An 18,008-nucleotide genomic window follows, 5' to 3' on the forward strand; every position below is an offset into this window, starting at 1 on the left:
ACAAAGTAATTAAGGGATGAAGTTCTTTGAATAACTTAAGTCTTCTATAATTAACCCTCAAACGCATGTAGACGTAGGTGGACTTCGTTCTAAATAACTTCGATTTATAAAAGTTTCATGTTTTTATATTTAGTTGATGCTTAAATAATTTTATTATGTAAAAATATTAAAATGCATTATTTAAGAAAGTTTTGTGTTGTCGCATGCTGTCTTGGGGTGGAGACTACAAGATGAAAACATGCAAACATATGAATATAAAATTGTATTGGAAAGAAAATGTCAAAAAAAAGCCACACATTGTTTACAACTCCTACATACAAATTATTATAATGAACATGTAGCTTAATCATAAAACGCGCCTAATCTTATTATCTTAAATTATACCAACTTCTTTGGATATTTAAATACTAAATGCATCCAACATCAACTTTTTAGGTATCATCAACGTTAATAAGTAGGTTAACTTAATTTTTCATTTAGTTGTTTTATTCACATTTGAAAAAGTCAAATCAAATTTTCAGCAAATGGACAAAATCAGCCCACTGTTGATCAAACACAGACTGCTTAACCACGCGGTCTATTCTCAAGTCTCGACGCTATAAATATCTGCTACGTCCTTTCTTTTCGATTCATCTCACATTCTCACCCCACATTCATCAGATTTACATATATAATCTTATAAAACCATCTCTCAAATGGGTTCTAGACTTACTTCTACAGCCATCTTCTTCTTGCTCTTTCTCTCAGTTACTAACCACACACCCTGCAACGCACAGTTATCTTCTACCTTCTACGACGCTACATGTCCCACTGCACTCCGTACAATCAGAACCACCATCAGAACAGCCATATCTCGTGAACGTCGCATGGCGGCTTCCCTCCTTCGTCTCCATTTCCACGACTGCTTCGTTCAAGGTTGTGATGCATCGATCTTGTTGGAGGACGGGCCTTCGATAGTAGGAGAAAGGAATGCGTTGCCTAATAAGGGTTCTGTAAGAGGCTACGAAGTGATAGATGCTGCAAAATCTGAGGTGGAGAAACTATGTCCCGGAGTTGTATCTTGTGCAGACATACTCACGGTGGCCGCCCGTGATGCATCAGAAATGGTTGGTGGTCCGTCATGGTCGGTTAAGCTCGGAAGAAGAGATTCCACCACCGCTAGCCTTGTTCTAGCGGAGACCAGTCTTCCTAGCTTTAAAGCTCCGCTCGATTCACTTATTTCCACCTTCAAAGATAACGGACTTAACGCCAGGGACATGGTTGCTTTATCAGGAGCTCATACAATTGGACAAGCTCAATGCTTCTTGTTTCGTGACAGAATATACAGCAATGGATCAGATATTGATGCCGTATTTGCTAGCACACGTAGACGTGGTTGCCCTGTAAATGATGGAAACGGCAATCTGGCACCATTAGATTTGGTGACACCGAATTCGTTTGATTACAATTACTTCAAGAATCTGATACAAAAGAAGGGTCTTCTTGAATCAGATCAGGTGCTTTACAGTGGTGGGTCCACAGACAGCATAGTTACTGAATACAGCAACAATCCTTCCAAGTTCAAGTCGGAGTTTGCAGAAGCGATGGTGAAGATGAGTGAGATCAGGCCGTTAACGGGTCAAGAAGGAGTGATAAGGAGGATATGTGGTGCTCTTCCCTAAGCTACCTGGTTCATTTAGTCCCCGGTTCTTGTATTTGCCTCTGAAAATTGTACTTGTATGAGTCATATCTTCATTCATTTATTCTGTTCTTTTAAGTGTAAGGAAATATAAAAGTTTATGAGTATTCTCTACGGGTAAGATTTATTTATTTATCACCACTTTTAATGCAATATATAGTTATAGGATACTTCTTGCTATCCGTTAGTTAAACAGGATCTTAAAGAGGTGAGTAAAATTAAACCTGAAAACCGAAAAAATCGAAACCGAAGGATAAACCAATGGTTGAGATTTGTATCAATAATTTTTGTTTAGTTTCGGTTATGCAAATTTAAGAAACTGAGAAAAACCACACCATACCGATGTTTATATATAACACATTATATATATATATATATATATATATATATATATATATATATATATATATATATATATATATATATATATATATATATATATATATATATATATATATATATATATTACAAGTATCAACTTGATAGTGTTGGTAAATCGTTGGATATTAATTGCTACTAGAGGTCTTGTCTTTTAATCTTAATGATGCCCTTTTTTCCCATTTTCATTTTTTATGACAACCACTAGAGTCGTCCGTTATCGCATATTACATACAACTTTCACCAACTCCAACTTTTATGCGGTACATACAATTTTCACCAACATACAACTTTTTACTTTCATGTAGTGTTTATATACTGTTTGAGGAGTCCCACATCAATCATTGTATACACCATCAACCCACTTCACCCTCTATATAATGACTTGCAAGACTTATAACTTAGTTTATGATTGGATTTGGGTTTTAACCAGAAACTAAAAAACTAGAAAGCTGAACTCATAAGTTTGGGTGTTGGATTGGGTTTTAAATATATTTGGAAACTGATATGATGGGTTTGGGTTCTTTTCTAGGTCGAAACTGACCCAAAGCTACCCATTTCATCCTAAGCAATGTTTACATACTCACACCTTTGAACCCCACCAACATTCTTGCCAAGTGTAGTAGAAATAATGTTCATTTCTTGCAATGGCATGTCGTCTCTCATTTCATGGATTTGAACTTCTCGAGTCTCCACTAAAAATGTGTTCTCTTGGATGCTCTTTTCATTTTCATCTACTACAATGTGCTCCTTACACTCAGACACATTTTTACCAAAAATCTTTTTTTTTTCCTATGATAAATGTGGTATTTTCTCAGTAATTGTTATTGTTTTTTCATGAATAATGTGTACTAAACACGAAAATCGTCATGCATATATACGCATACTTTACCAAGAGAAATTAATTGTATTAAATCAATCGGCGTTTATGTAAAATCAAATGATTTAGTGAACTGAATCTATCAAATATATTTCACATATTATATCAACAAATTTAGTAAGAGGGACGTTCCAAAATCTAAATATTGTTCCCAAATCTTATTCTCATTTACAATCACATAATAACTTACTTATATTTAAGCTAAGTATAGAACCAATACTGATTGCATCAATAGTATCAAAATTGAAATCGTTTAACATCAGATGTAGAAATCAACATCATACCAATTCACATATGTGTTCCATGCAATGGACATCGAATGTTCCAAACCAACACCGACATTCTAAATCGTCGGCATCAACATTCCAATTCGCCATTCCCATCTCCCGATTCATAACTCATAATACAATTGATACAAAATTGAAGTTGTTTAGTATCATGATCCAATTGGCATTGCAATGATGTTTAGATCGAAAAGTTCAACGAACCGGATCACATGATCCAGAACGTCGACCATAACATGTCCAACGACACATGTGACTATGATCTAAACTTATTACCTCATTAACAATATCCACACAAGCAACATGAAAAGTTGCAAGACCCCAATCAAAAAAGCAAGTCACCTTGCTTCTTCCCTTGTCCTTGATCGACAAACAAAATAAAAAGAAGATGTTAGAGGCTTTGATTTCACTAAGAGCATATGGTATGAGTCATGTTGCATCTCATTGTTGCTGAGGTTGAGCATCCTCAACACCGTTAAGAAGCATCAACACCACCCCCTTTCTTGTTGTATCTAGTTGTGTTGCTTCTTGTTGTGGCCATGACTAGAAGCAACGTGATTTTTTATAGTTGCCCAAATTCTCTCTCTCTCTCTGTATCTCTCTCCTCTTAACATGTTATATCACAATGAACATCACCCCTCTTCTTGTTGCTTCTTGTTATAACATCATTTCAAGTTGTCCATACCATATGCTCTAATAAGGTTAGAGTGTCAAATTAGGATTTCTTAAATGACAAATACCAACAACTTAGTTGACCTTTTTGCGTACAAACTCTAATAAGTGTGTTTTTAAGAAAACATTTCAAACCATTAACTAAATAGTCTAAATACATTTAGTTATTTATACTAATCATTAATTAATTTACTTTAATATATAAACCATTTGATATATTTGATAAATAAATGTTTTATTTATTAATTTTTATTTAGAAGGAAGATGATCGAACTTTTAGGGATACAATATCAAATTTGATATATTCACCACACATTCCGTAGGATATAGAAGATTTAATATATTCACCACATATTTAGTAGGATATCTCATCAAGTGATTATACTACACAATGTATAAAATAAGGTACAGATAGATACAACAAATTACTATTTTAGTTTGTAGGTTATATATATCTCTAAGATATGGAACTAGATATATCATCAATAGAACGAAACATGATCAATGTTACCTTGATTTATGACGTTATCTCATTGGTGAATACACCTTTGAGGCAGGCTAGTTTCCAAAGTATGAGTACTACTCTTATAGTGAAACTATCATGTTGAAGTTTATTCATCAAGTGTGGTAAACTAGCTACTATAGACAAATATCGATGAATGTTGACATTTTTTCCTTTAAAAGCAGGTTTTAAAGGTTGCAAGTACTACTTCAATACTATTTAAAATTACAAGATATTAATAACTTAAATTTGGAAGTATCCTATAATTGACCCTCAAACTTGTGTCGATAATAGGTGGATGTTCGATTTTTCATTAATAATATTTATATTATTGTATATTTAGTTGAAACCATGCAAATGCATGAATATAAAATTGTATTGGAAAGAAATTAAAATGTCAAAAAAAGCCACACATTGGCATTATTAATATATCTATCTTCTTTACAACTCCTATAAATTATTATAATTAACATGTAGCTTAATAATAAAACGTGTCTAATTTATTATAATAAACCAACTTTAATGCATGTTAAAAAGAAAGATTAAATTCCAAACGAATCTTCATTTTATAAGTTATCGTAAAATTTACAACGTTAACGGGTTAGGTTATTTTTTGTAATTTTGCTAATTTATTGACTTTTGAAAAAGTCAAATCTATTTTCTTACCGTGCTTCCTTGCATCTATAATTCTACATCTACCAGCAAATGGACAAAATCAGCCCACTGCTAATCAAACAAAGACTGCTTAACCACGTGGACTTCTCTCAAGTCTCGATATTATTACTCTCTGCTACTTCGTTTTTGAGATCAATGAAATCTCATTGAATTACACAGAGGGGTTATATACAATATATAGGAGGAAAAGTTACACATACATCCCCTGGATAAATAAAGAATTCAATACTGTACAATAAATATTATACTAGTCTAATATCCCCTTCAAGCAAAATAGTGGCGGACAAAGGCGCAACATGTGACGAAACTACTCAAAATGTTGGCGCGGTAGACTCTTAGTGAAGATGTCTGCAACTTGAAGCTTGGTTGGAAGGAACATAGTGAGAAGTTTACCAGACCCGACAAGGTCACGAATATATTAATAATGTTGGTCATTATGGGAAACCGGATTCAATGTAAGAAACAAAGCACTTTGATTGTCACAAAGGAGAGTCGTTCGACCGGATGGTAAGGCATAAAGATCATGTAAGAGATGTTTTATCTAGATAATCTCAACAACAGTTAGCCATATCTCGTATTTGGATTCACAACTAGAGCGAGAAATAATTGTTTCCTTATTGTCACTCCAAGATACAAGATTACTCCCAGGAATATCAAGTACCCGTACGTGGAGCAACGCGTGTCAAGACATCTAGCCCAATTAACATCAGAATACCCTGTAAATGGTGGTCTTTGGAGGCCGATATAATACGAGACCAAAAGAGATAGTACCCTTGACATAACGAATGAGGCGCTTCACGGCTTAAAAGTGTTCAACGGTAGGATCTGATAAAAATTGGCTGACTTTGTTCACTGAATACGCAATATATGGGCGTGTAATGGTCAAGTACTGAAGGGCACCCACTAGTGAGCGATAATGTGAAGAATTTGCATAAGTTTTTCCATCATGAGCAAACGAAACATTAGGAGAAAGGGAGTGGGTCAGGCCTTGCCTCAAGGAGACCCATACGAGCAATGATGTCATGAGCGTACTTGGCCTGACAAAGAAACAAACCAGAGGGTTAATGAGTCGTCTCGAGCCCAAGAAAATAATTCAGCGACCAAGATCTTTAATTTTAAACTCAACATGGAGTTTAGTAATGAATGAGTGAACGATAGATTCATCAGAGCCAATAAAAATCAAGTCATCCACATAAACCAATGTGTAACTGATATATGCATCACGTCAAAAGACAAACAGTGAAGGATCAACCCGATTGTAGGATAAACCATTGGATACCAAAAAAAAGTACTGAGGCAATGGAACCACGCCCTAAGGACTTCTTTTAAGTCATAAATGACCTTGCTAAGTTTGTAAATGTGATCTTGGAACCATGAATCCAAGAAGCGACTACTTCATGTAAACAATATCACTAAATGTGACATGAAGAAAGATATTATTCACGTCAAGTTGATGTAAATTTCATCCATTAGCGGTAATTGTGGCCGCCTTTACAACGAGGATGAAAGTGTGAGTAAAGTCAAGTCTTGAAACTTGACTAAACATGATTTTTCGTACCTAAACATGATTAGAGACGGAATTTACTATAAAACTATTCTGTAGCAAAATTCTTCGCTAGTAAAGGGTCATTACAGAATCCCCGTAGCGCATTTGCAACAAAATTCGCAATAGACTGATTTCGTAGCAAAATAGCTATGAACTACATCCGTAGTTACCCCGTAGCAAATTAACTACAAAATTTTGTTGTAGCAAGTCCGTATAAAATTAATTATGGCCTAATTTGTAGTAAATTCGTAGCAAATTCACTACGAACTAATTTTTGTAGCTAATTTCAATAGTAAATCCACTACGTGTAATATCGTAGCAAATATTTCATAGTAGTTTTACTATGGTCCTCTTTTGTTGCAAATATTTCATAGGAAATTATCCACAGTCTACTTTTTTGCAAAAAAATGTAACGGAATAAATTTCATAGAAAAAACCATAGAAATTTAACTACGTAATAGCTCCATAAAATAACTGTATCAAGTTAACAACGAACTAGTTTAGTAACAAAAATGTTGACAAGTCTAATTCTATAACTAATAAATAAAAGTGACTAATTTATTTTTCCAAAAACATATTTATAACAACATCAAGATTACCAAATTGCAATAAGCAACAAAACAAATTACATAAATTCTTAATAAAATAGTTAGCCATCGAATGTGAACCTAATTTGTTCAAAACACTAATAAAATAAATCTAATAGTGAAACTCAAATAGAAATCATAAACTAAAAATAAAATCATTATATGTATCACGAATATTCGAGAAGAAAGTGATATTTGGCTTGAAAACTCACGTATGAGTTTTATATATATATATATATATATATATATATATATATATATATATATATATATATATATACTATCTTATAAAACAAATCCTACTATTTCTAAAAATAGATTGAATAAAATAATAATATTTTTTAAAACGTCCAAATCATTAAGCTAATTGTACAACTAATCACTAATAAAATAATATTAAAATTTAAACAAACTCCTATAAATCTTCTCTTCCAAGGTTTTGACCATATCTTTTTTCATCCAAATAAATACTCAACACCCTATAATTTGGTCATTTCATGAATTTTCTTTATTTTTAATTTGACATGTTTCCTAAAACAAACTAATGATTGAATTGAAAATAATCATTTTCCATCGAAAAGAAATTAATTGTCGAAACAAACTATTTGTCGTCCGCCGCTTTGCGCGGGCAAACGGCTAGTGTGTATATATATATATATATATATATATATATATATATATATATATATATATATATATATATATATATATATATATATATATATACACCGAGTTACAGCTTATAGATCCTTAAACATAGGATCTTGAATACAACATAAAATACGATAACCACAACTAAACATAATTTGTTTACAACAAATCTTATCTAACTCTATTCTGTTTACATTCCCCTTCAATCTTGACCGATACAAGGTTAAGATTGTACTTCATTTGCTCGAGCATAGCATGTGTAATCGGTTTAGTAAAACCATCCGCAATCTGATCATTAGAAGATATAAACCGAACATCCAATGCTCCTCCAGCTACCTTTTCTCGAACAAAATGGAAGTCAACTTCAATGTGTTTGGTTCTTTCATGAAAAACAGGATTCGCTGTAAGATAAGTAGCTCCCAAGTTATCACACCACATGTAACCCCCGTAGATCCGGGCTAGTCAATTTAGAGGCAATAGGGGTCGAAAATGACTTTTCGACAAAAGATTATTTAGAATAAATAATCTTAACCAAGTTGTAGAATATGTCACAAGGTTTCTGTACATATAAAGAACGCCGAAATCCGAGTTATAACGAAGAAGTTATGGCCCGCCGAAGTTTTACGGCACAACCGGCACGACACCGGGAGACGTAAATAGTGAATTTACGATAGAAGACTTTTTAGCCTTAGAAATCTAAACAAAAGTCGTAGAATATGTTAAACTAAGAACATAGATAAAAAGAACGCCCAAATCTGACTTCATATGAAGAAGTTATGATTTTTCTAAGATTCGGCTTAGCAGTGCACAGCCCGAAACTCGAATTTTAGTTCGAGGGATTTTTGGCTTACGCGACCTAAATGAGAGTTGAAGTTCTCATTAATAGGAACTCAACGGTAAAAAGACAGACGAAAACGGAGTCCGTATGAAGGAATTATGAATTCTTCGCGGTCATTTAACAGTCTAAACGCCTCCTACTGTTAAATTTGAGATCGGTCGAGAATTAGCCAACGGAGTCTAAATTAAAGTTGTAGATCTTGATTTTACCTACGCGTGGATATAAAGAACGTGAAAAACGGAGCTCGTATGCGAAAGTTATGATTTTTCTAAGTTTGAAAGCTGATACGCGATAGGGGGTGACGTGGCACCACCAGAATTGGACACGTGGCACCACCAGAAGGCCACCACATGGACCAACTCGGCGAGTAGGTCCCCCCTACTCGGCGAGTAGACCAGTCAGCACCCCTATAAATAGAGGTGCCGAGTTCCATTCATTCTCACACCTTCCAACTTCTCTTTCTCTCTCTAAACTCTCTCTCTCTCTCTAAGCCTCACTAACCCCCTAAAGCCTAGGGTAACTCCCTAGCACGAGGCGGAAGCCCCGGAGCACCCGACGGCTCCGAGAAAAGAGCCTTTCGGCTCGGGAAACGCTGCTCCAGCGAAGTCCGGTTTTGCGAAAAACCCGCTGTAAGTGTGCTATGCCTACGCTAGTTTTAATATAGCTTCTAATTAGTTATAGTAACATTATTAGGACCTTAAAATAATTATTTGAGCTATTATTATGAGTTATATTGAGTGTTATTTAATGCTTATATAATAATAATAATAGTCAGACTATTAATTCGTCGCGGTTATCGTTAGACTAAACCCTAGTGGTATTGATACTAGGTTTTATCGAAGGAAATTGTGTTGAGAGTATCGAAGCGCTGTCCGAGTGTTGAGTCACCACCTATCAAGTGAGTGCATGGTCCCTTTCATCTTACACATAGATATGAAGTATTTATTATATAATTTACGTGTTGTGAGTGCATGGTCCCTTTCATCTTACACATAGATATGAAGTATTTATTATATAATTTACGTGTTGTGAGTGCATAGTCCCTTTCATCTTACACATAGATATGAAGTATTTTATATAAACTACGTGTTATGTGTGCATATTATCTGAATACTTGTTGTCTATGATGGATGAACGTTTTATACATGTTTTAAAGAACTTAAACTGTATACGTATTTTATATATACGAATATGTTGGGTATGAGATGGGTAGATGAATGATGAGAGATAGAAGATGATGTGAGTATACATTGGCAGCTATAGACTTAGTGCCTATGGGACAAACACTGGTAGCTATGGACTTAGTACCTGTCAGACGTTGGTAGCTATGGATTTAGTACCTGTTAGGAGTTGGTAGCTATGGACTTAGTACCTATTTGTTAGACGCTGGTAGCTATGGATTTAGTACCTGTAGGAATTGGTAGCTATGGACTTAGTACCTGTTGAGCACGGGTAGCTATGAATTTAGTACCCGATGAGTAAGATATAGCAGCTATGGAATTAGTGCTTTACGAACGAATATCGGCAGCTATGGATTTAGTGCCAGTCCTAGAACCCTGGAAGTAAGGGACTTCGGAATAAACGAATGAAGGATAGATGACTCTTAGGTTAAATCCTTAAAGAGTAAAGAAGATAATGGGGATGGGTAATTGGGTTGATTGTTTGATTAAACATAAGAATTATATTATTGTGGGTTGAAAACCCTATGTACTCACCAGGTTTCCCAACCTGACCCACTCAGTTTATGTATATCACATGTGACGAAGTGACGTGACATTACACTGAGAGATTTAAAGAGATGTAGATCACTAGTGTAAATAATTGTAAGTTCTGTTTATGCTTATGTTTCTGTATTAACGATGACATCCCAAACGTTTTAAGATGAATAAAAATACGTTTCTTCGAAAATGTTTTAATAACGTATTTATCGTGTTTTTCTGGGAACAAATTCCGCAACATTTTTATGAAATGAAGTACTCTGATTTTTATAAAGCATAAACAAACCGGTCTTTTCTGGCCGTGATTTTGGGGATGTCACACCACAGTACCGGTGGTCTATGCTGACATACCCCAAGTTCTTTAAGTAATGATTGAATCCATATTACTTCAGTTATGCCATTCGCCAAGGCTTTATACTCTGCTTCTGTACTAGAACGAGACACTATAGGTTGCTTGCGCGAGCTCCACGGAATCAGATTTGGACCTAAGAAAACCACAAATCCTCTCGTGGACCTACGATAGTCTGGGCACCCTGCCCAATCTGCATCTATGAATACACTTACCAATTTTGAATTGGACTTCTTGATGTGTACGCACTATTCATTGAACCTTTTATGTATCTGAGTATTCGTTTAACCGCTTCCTAGTGCATATCGGTGGGTTTGGATAGGTATTGGCAAACTTTATTCACCGTAAATGATATGTCGGGTCTTGTTAGAGTGAGGTATTGTAATCCTCCAACCATTCTGTGGTACTTAAAGGCATCATCTTCATTTAGGAACTTTCCAAAGTCTTTCGCAAGCTTATCAGTGACAGACATAGGAGTTGAGACACTCTTACAATTCTCCATGTGAGCTCTATGGAGAAGATCAGATGCATACTTGTTTTGTACAAGAGTTATTCCCCTTGAATTATGAGTGACTTCAATTCCTAAAAAATAGTTGAGACGACCAAGATCCTTGATAGGAACTGTGGAAGATAGATTTTGAACCAACTAATCAACAATCGCTTAAGACGAACCGGTGATGATAATGTCATCGACGTACACCAACATATAAATAGTGTGATTCCCTCGATGAAAAACAAAGAGAGAAGAATCAGCCTTTGAAGAGTGAAATCCAAGTTGGTGCAATTTGTTACTAAGCCTCGAAAACCATGCACGCAGAGATTGTTTTAAACCATAAATCAATTTCTTCAACTTGCACACGTGATTAGGAGAATGAGTGTCTTCAAACTCAGGGGGTTGTTTCATGTAGACAACTTCATGTAGGAGGCCATGGAGGAATGCATTATTAACATCAATTTGACGAAGGTGCCAATTTTTCGAAATAGCTAGAGAGAGAACCAATTGAACAGTGGCTGGTTTCACGATTAGACTGAAAGTATCATGGTAGTCAATACCATATTGTTGTGTAAACCCCCGACCAACTAGTCGTGCCTTGTGTTTGTCAAGAGAACCATCGGGCTTCTGTTTCGTTTTGAAGATCCATTTACATCCCACTATGTTAACACCAGGAGGCTTAAGCACCAAGTCCACGTGTGGTTTTTCTGAAGTGCATCAAATTTGACCTCCATGGTCTGTCTCCACTGAGGATCGAGTAAGGCTGATTTGTGAGAAGTTGGTACAGTTAGAAAGGCTCGCTGATTTGGATTATTGACAATGGTGCCATCCGTAAAACGTTTAAGGCACACGGTACCAGTCTTTGCTCGAGTAACAATCCCCGGTTGTGTAGAAGGCTGAGCGACAGGAGGGGACACCGAAATAGGAGATGGTGAAGGAGGAGACGCCGGAACATAACGAGTGTCGTTGATAGCTTGGGTAACCAAAGCAGTAGATGGAGCTGTGACCATGGTTGGAGTTGGGTGAACAACCGGTGTTGGTGGCACATCTAATGGCGAGATCCTCGGAATCGGGATGGCAGCAGCAGTACCTGTGGTTGAGCTGGGAGTATTATAGACTGGAACTGTAGCCGCATGAGGAGAGTTAGCTAATAATAGAGATAATTCATATATGTTCATGTGGTCATTCATAAGACTAGGTTCAAATTGGGGATACAAAACACCTTGAGCTGTGAAAGGAGGTGTTGACTCGATGATGGGTGTGGCAAACGGAAAACGAGACTCATCAAACACAACATCTCAAGAAATGTAAATACGACCAGTTTGTTTGTCAACACACTTGTACCCTTTATGCATTGAGCTATAACCTAAGAAGACACATAACTTGGATCGAAAATCAAGTTTATGAGCATTGTATTTCCGGAGACTCGGCCAACATGCACATCCAAAATTTCGTAAAAATGTATAATCAGGAGTAATATGAAGAAGACGTATTATAGGTGTATCATTTTTAATAGTGCGAGTGGGTATGCGATTGATCAAATAGCAGGCAGTCAAGAAGGCTTCATCCCAATAACGAAGAGGGAGTAAAGAGTGAGCTAAGAGTGCCAAACCAATTTCAACAATATAGCGGTGCTTGCGTTCTGCCATGCCATTTTGTTGTGATGTATGTGGACACGAAACGCGATGAGAAATGCCACTATTTTGAAAATACTGATGAAGTTTATGATACTCACCTCCCCAATCAGATTGGACAGTACAAATTTTGGTATTAAGAAGGCACTCAATAGGGTTTTGAAAGTTATAAAAAACCTGTTCAACATCTGATTTTCGTTTAATAAGGTAAATCCAAGTGTAACGACTATAATCATCCAAAAAACTAACATAGTATTTAAACCACCACTCAACACTTGAGCTGGTCCCCAAACATCGGTATGAATAAGCTCAAGTGGCGAGGAAGTGACATGAACAGAATTGTTATAAGAGAATTGGTGACTCTTTGCACGTTGACACGCATCACAAACTGAAGACTCACTAAAAGAAAAATCTAAATTATTGGACTTCAAAATAGACTTGACGACTTCTGAATGAGGATGACCAAGACGTTGATGCTATTGTGAAGATGAAACTCTAGTGCTAGACCCAACATAACGAGGAGTACGGAAAATAGGCACCGGAAATAGTCCTTGCTTGCTTTTACCGATTTGGAGGGTTTTCTTCGTGATTATGTCCTTAACAAAGAAAACATTAGGAAAAAGTTCAATAAACACATGATTATCATTGACAAGTTTATCAACCGAAAGAAGATTTTTAGTAATGTGGGGAACATGTAAGACATTTTTAAGAAGAAGAGGTCGACCTAAACTGTGAATTTTAGATTGACCGACATTGTGACAACCGTCAAATTCTGGTCAATTCAAAGTCAAATAAAGTCAACAAGTCAAACCGGTCAGCTCAACTAACCCTTGTGTACTAGGACTTACATTCAGTATTTACTAAACAACTCGCTATTCTAATAAGAAAACATAAATCAAAAAGTACGTGCAACTAGATCTCTTTAACCTAAAAGTTGCGGTAAGTGGCAAGCCAAACCGATAAAACAATGATGCTTACTCATCGGGAGTGTGTAGGATCCTTAAACAAGGCTTAACAGGGTTTACGAACCATGCATTGCGATGCCGGACACTCACAACTGTCCCACATGGAACCTCTCTCAATCGTTTTCACTTTATCTCTCTCTATGTCAAATCTCTCCCAAATCTCTCCAAGTATGCGAAATCTCTCTCAAATATCTCTCTGTATGAGAAATCTCTCCAAGAATGTCAAATCTCTCCCAAATCTCTCCAAGTATGCGAAATCTCTCTCAAATATCTCTCTGTATGAGAAATCTCTCCAAGAATGTCAAATCTCTCCCAAATCTCTCCAAGTATGCGAAATCTCTCTCAAATATCTCTCTGTATGAGAAATCTCTCCAAGAATGTCAAATCTCTCCCAAATCTCTCCAAGTATGCAAAATCTCTCTCAAATATCTCTCTGTATGAGAAATCTCTCCAAGAATGTCAAATCTCTCCCAAATCTCTCCAAGTATGTGAAATCTCTCTCAAATATCTCTTTGTATGAGAAATCTCTCCAAGAATGTCAAATCTCTCCCAAATCTCTCCAAGTATGAGAAATCTCTCCCAAATCTCCCTCAAATAGTTCCCGTAACTTTTTAGAATCATTCGGGTCATTCCGACCCTTAACCGGGTCAAAAACGGCTTAAAACGGGGTGAAAACGAGAAAACGGGACCTTAGGAACCAAAACCCTTCTTAAGGAGCCGAAGCTCCTTAAGGCCGAGACTAAGAACCAAAAAAGGCCCTAGGACCGAAGACCGAGCCTCTGTTGGCTAAGACACCGAAGACCGAGCCTCTGTTGGCTAAGACACCGAAGACCAAGCCTTTGTTGGCTAACACGCGAGGACCGAGCCTCTGTTGGCTAAGACACGCGAGGACCGAGCCTCTGTTGGCTGAATCCGGAGGACCGAGCCACTGTAGCTGAGACCGAGCCTCTGCCTCTGTTGCTTCTCACTCTCTGTTCGCTTCTCAGTCTCTGCTTCTTTCTCTCCTCTCTGTCTTCTCGCGCCTCTCTGTCTCTTCCCTCCTCTCGGTCTCTGCTCCCTCTCTTCTCTTCTCTCGGTCTCTCTTCTCCTCTCTCGGTTCCCTCTCTCTCCTTTCTCCCCTCTCGGTTCCTACCCTCTCCCTTCTCCCCTCTCGGTTTCCGCCTCCCTCTCTCTCGGTTCAGCATCAGAAGGCCGAACCTCGGCCAGAATTTGGAAATTTGTCACTTTTAGCCCATTTTTGATATTTTTAACATTTTAAGCCCGTTTTTCGTGATTTTAAAGCGGGATTTTCTCCAGAAATTATATTTTAACATAATAAACTCTAAATATTCATAATTTAAACATATTTTGATGAAAATCATTATTTAAATAATAAAAATCAAATGGGTGAATTATTAAAGGTGGAGTGTTGACTTTGCCTTATCCAATGTCACAAGCAACCACCCCACACCCACTCTTTGACTAACCACACCTCCCCACCTTACCTAGGTCACTTCAATGTCCCTCACACTCAATTTACATTTCTCTCATTTGCCCTCATTTCACTAAGTATCAAACACCACTTTTCTCTCAAACTTTTCCCACTCCAATTTCGAGATTCAAGGCTGATTTTCAAGTGTTCTTCCACTCTTAGTAAGTATAATTCATCCTCCTTATGATTATTTCACTTCATTCTACTCAAATCATGAATATCTTACACAAACTCCATCATACTAGCGTTAGAGCTTCAAATCATCAAGTGATTTCTTCAAGTGTTCTTGGGTTGAACACTTCTCTTCTTCAACACTTATCTACTGAAATCACTCAAGGTGAGTTCATACCCCTACATTTTCATGTTTTCTCAAGTTTTCAGGGGGGGAATACAAGTTAAAACACCAAGAACATAACTAAATTTTTCTAACAGCCTTCATCAGAAAAGTTCAACTCCATTCACGGACTGTTTTGGACAACTTAAACATTTTATTTTTCAAAACTGTACAAGGTGCAAATAGTTCAAGTTTTTAGCTTTAAAATGACTACTTGCACATCTCCATACGATTTTTCTACAGTTTATGGTGATTTTTACAAAACTGCCTATCATTTCAAACAACAATCCAGACCAGTCTGTGATTTTGGACTTATTCACCCAAGTTGGAGGTCATTAAAAATCTTGATAAAAATTATGAGTAAACTAGACACACTTTGCGAACTCTCAGAATTTACGGATCTAGTTTTCGACTTCATATGATTTTTCTATGATTTTTCTAAAACAGTGTTGAAAGACTAAGAATTAATTAACAGCTTCTAACTATCAAAACACTTTGTAACATGTTGAGCAAAGTGTTAAATCTTTGATAACTTCATATTTTACATGTATTTCTTGTCATGATATATTTATATAATAGGAAATTACTTGCTGAATTTATAAGAATCCTCCATCATAATCAATAGTACAAAACAAAGCAAGTTAATCATAGTTATATCGTACTATACGTTTGACTTACATAGAGTGGGATTCTTAAACACCACAAAGAAATATACTAAACTATAATAGGTATAGTTAGGGTACATATACATTTCAAACATTTTAATAAACTATAATAGGTATGGTTTATGATCATTTACATAACATACTTGTACAAAAAAGGGGTACAAATACAAAGTACCGGGTTTTTATACAAAAGAGGGTACAAATACAAAGTGTCGGGTTTATATACGAAAAAGGGGTACAAATACAAAGTGCCGGTTTTCATACAAAAAGGGGTACAAATACAAAGTGCCGGGTTTATATGCAAAAAGGGGTACAAATACAAAGTGCCGGTTTTTATATAAAAAGGGGTACAAATACAAAGTGCCGGGTCTTTATACAAAAAGGGGGTATCGATACTAAGTACCAGGTTCACTTAAGTTAGTTATTATGATATTAAAACTATATTGCACCTAGAACTGTTAGACTTCAACTATAATCGCTGAGTGTACATGTTTGAGTCTTATAAGAATTTTGTCTCGATTGGCCTAGAATTAGTGATGCCTGCCTCATCTCCTGTTCCTTGTTTGGTTGTGGACCTAGGGCAGACCCACTATATTCAACGTTTTATCTAATTTAAATCTTATATAACTTATATACGCTGGACGATTATAGAGGAACTCTACGGGTCATTCTAGGGTTCATTAATGCATCATAAAGGAATATTTCTATTCACACTTAACTAAGAAAATATTGGATTTTCTTGAAATCAAACCATATCGATTTTACAAGGAAAACGGTTTCTACTTCAAACAAAACTCTTATGAACTCACCAACTTAATTGTTGACACTTTTTCAAAACTACTTGTATTCTCAGGAAATCAGTGAAACAGGAAAACTTCATCGCTTTGAGGATGGGACGTTAAATCGTCAACAATTTATTTTTGTCATCATAATGTAATTGCTTTTGAAACATGTAAACATATACTTTGGTGTAACTTTTTCAATTACATATATGGTGGTTGTATTTACTTTGAGCACTATTATATTCGTTGTTGTGATACTGTACATGAAGTCCTCCACCCCCGGACGTTTCCGCCATCCTTGGTTTGGGGGTGTGACAGATTGGTATCAGAGCATTGTTTATAGTGAGCTAAGTATATCGAACCACATAAGATATACAAACTATAAATGCATTGGGACTAAGGTCTCTAATTTAAAGTTTTCAAAACAACTATACCTTTAGGAATAAATAGCTTTTGTTAAAAGTATACATGCATGCATACATACTAAGCTCAGCATCATTTTAGGACAAAACAAAAGTAATGATTGTTGGATATCACAGGTAAGCCTGGGGATGTATGGTCAGTCTTGGGAGTGGCATAGCCTGATCAACTATGCTGGTTCGAGGAGTGATTAGCATATGCCCAAGAATGGTTGTGATGTGGCAACAAGTCTAAAAACTTACCAACACTACCACAATGAAATACCATAGGGGTATTTTGGCATTATTATAATTACATATGTGAGAACTAAATAGATCTTTATCAATAGGTCAATAGTTGCTTAGTGGATACATTAAAATTTTATGTATCCAGGACGTCATAGACTTAGAATCTGTGGATCTTTGCTCTACTTCCTGTTCTCGTTGGATTGGGGATTTAGAGTTAGGGTCGTTTATTCGAAGGTCTATCCTGTCCCGAATACATATA

General features: G+C 36.1%; 1 pseudogene; it reads left to right on the forward strand.

Moving 5' to 3' along the window:
* Positions 1–644: 644 nt before the first annotated feature.
* Positions 645–1,792, forward strand: LOC145038378 (lignin-forming anionic peroxidase pseudogene; annotated as a pseudogene).
* Positions 1,793–18,008: the final 16,216 nt, after the last annotated feature.

Source organism: Lactuca saligna, chromosome 4, assembly GCF_052625555.1.
Source record: "Lactuca saligna cultivar CGN05327 chromosome 4, ASM5262555v1, whole genome shotgun sequence".
Classification (NCBI taxonomy): domain Eukaryota; kingdom Viridiplantae; phylum Streptophyta; class Magnoliopsida; order Asterales; family Asteraceae; genus Lactuca; species Lactuca saligna.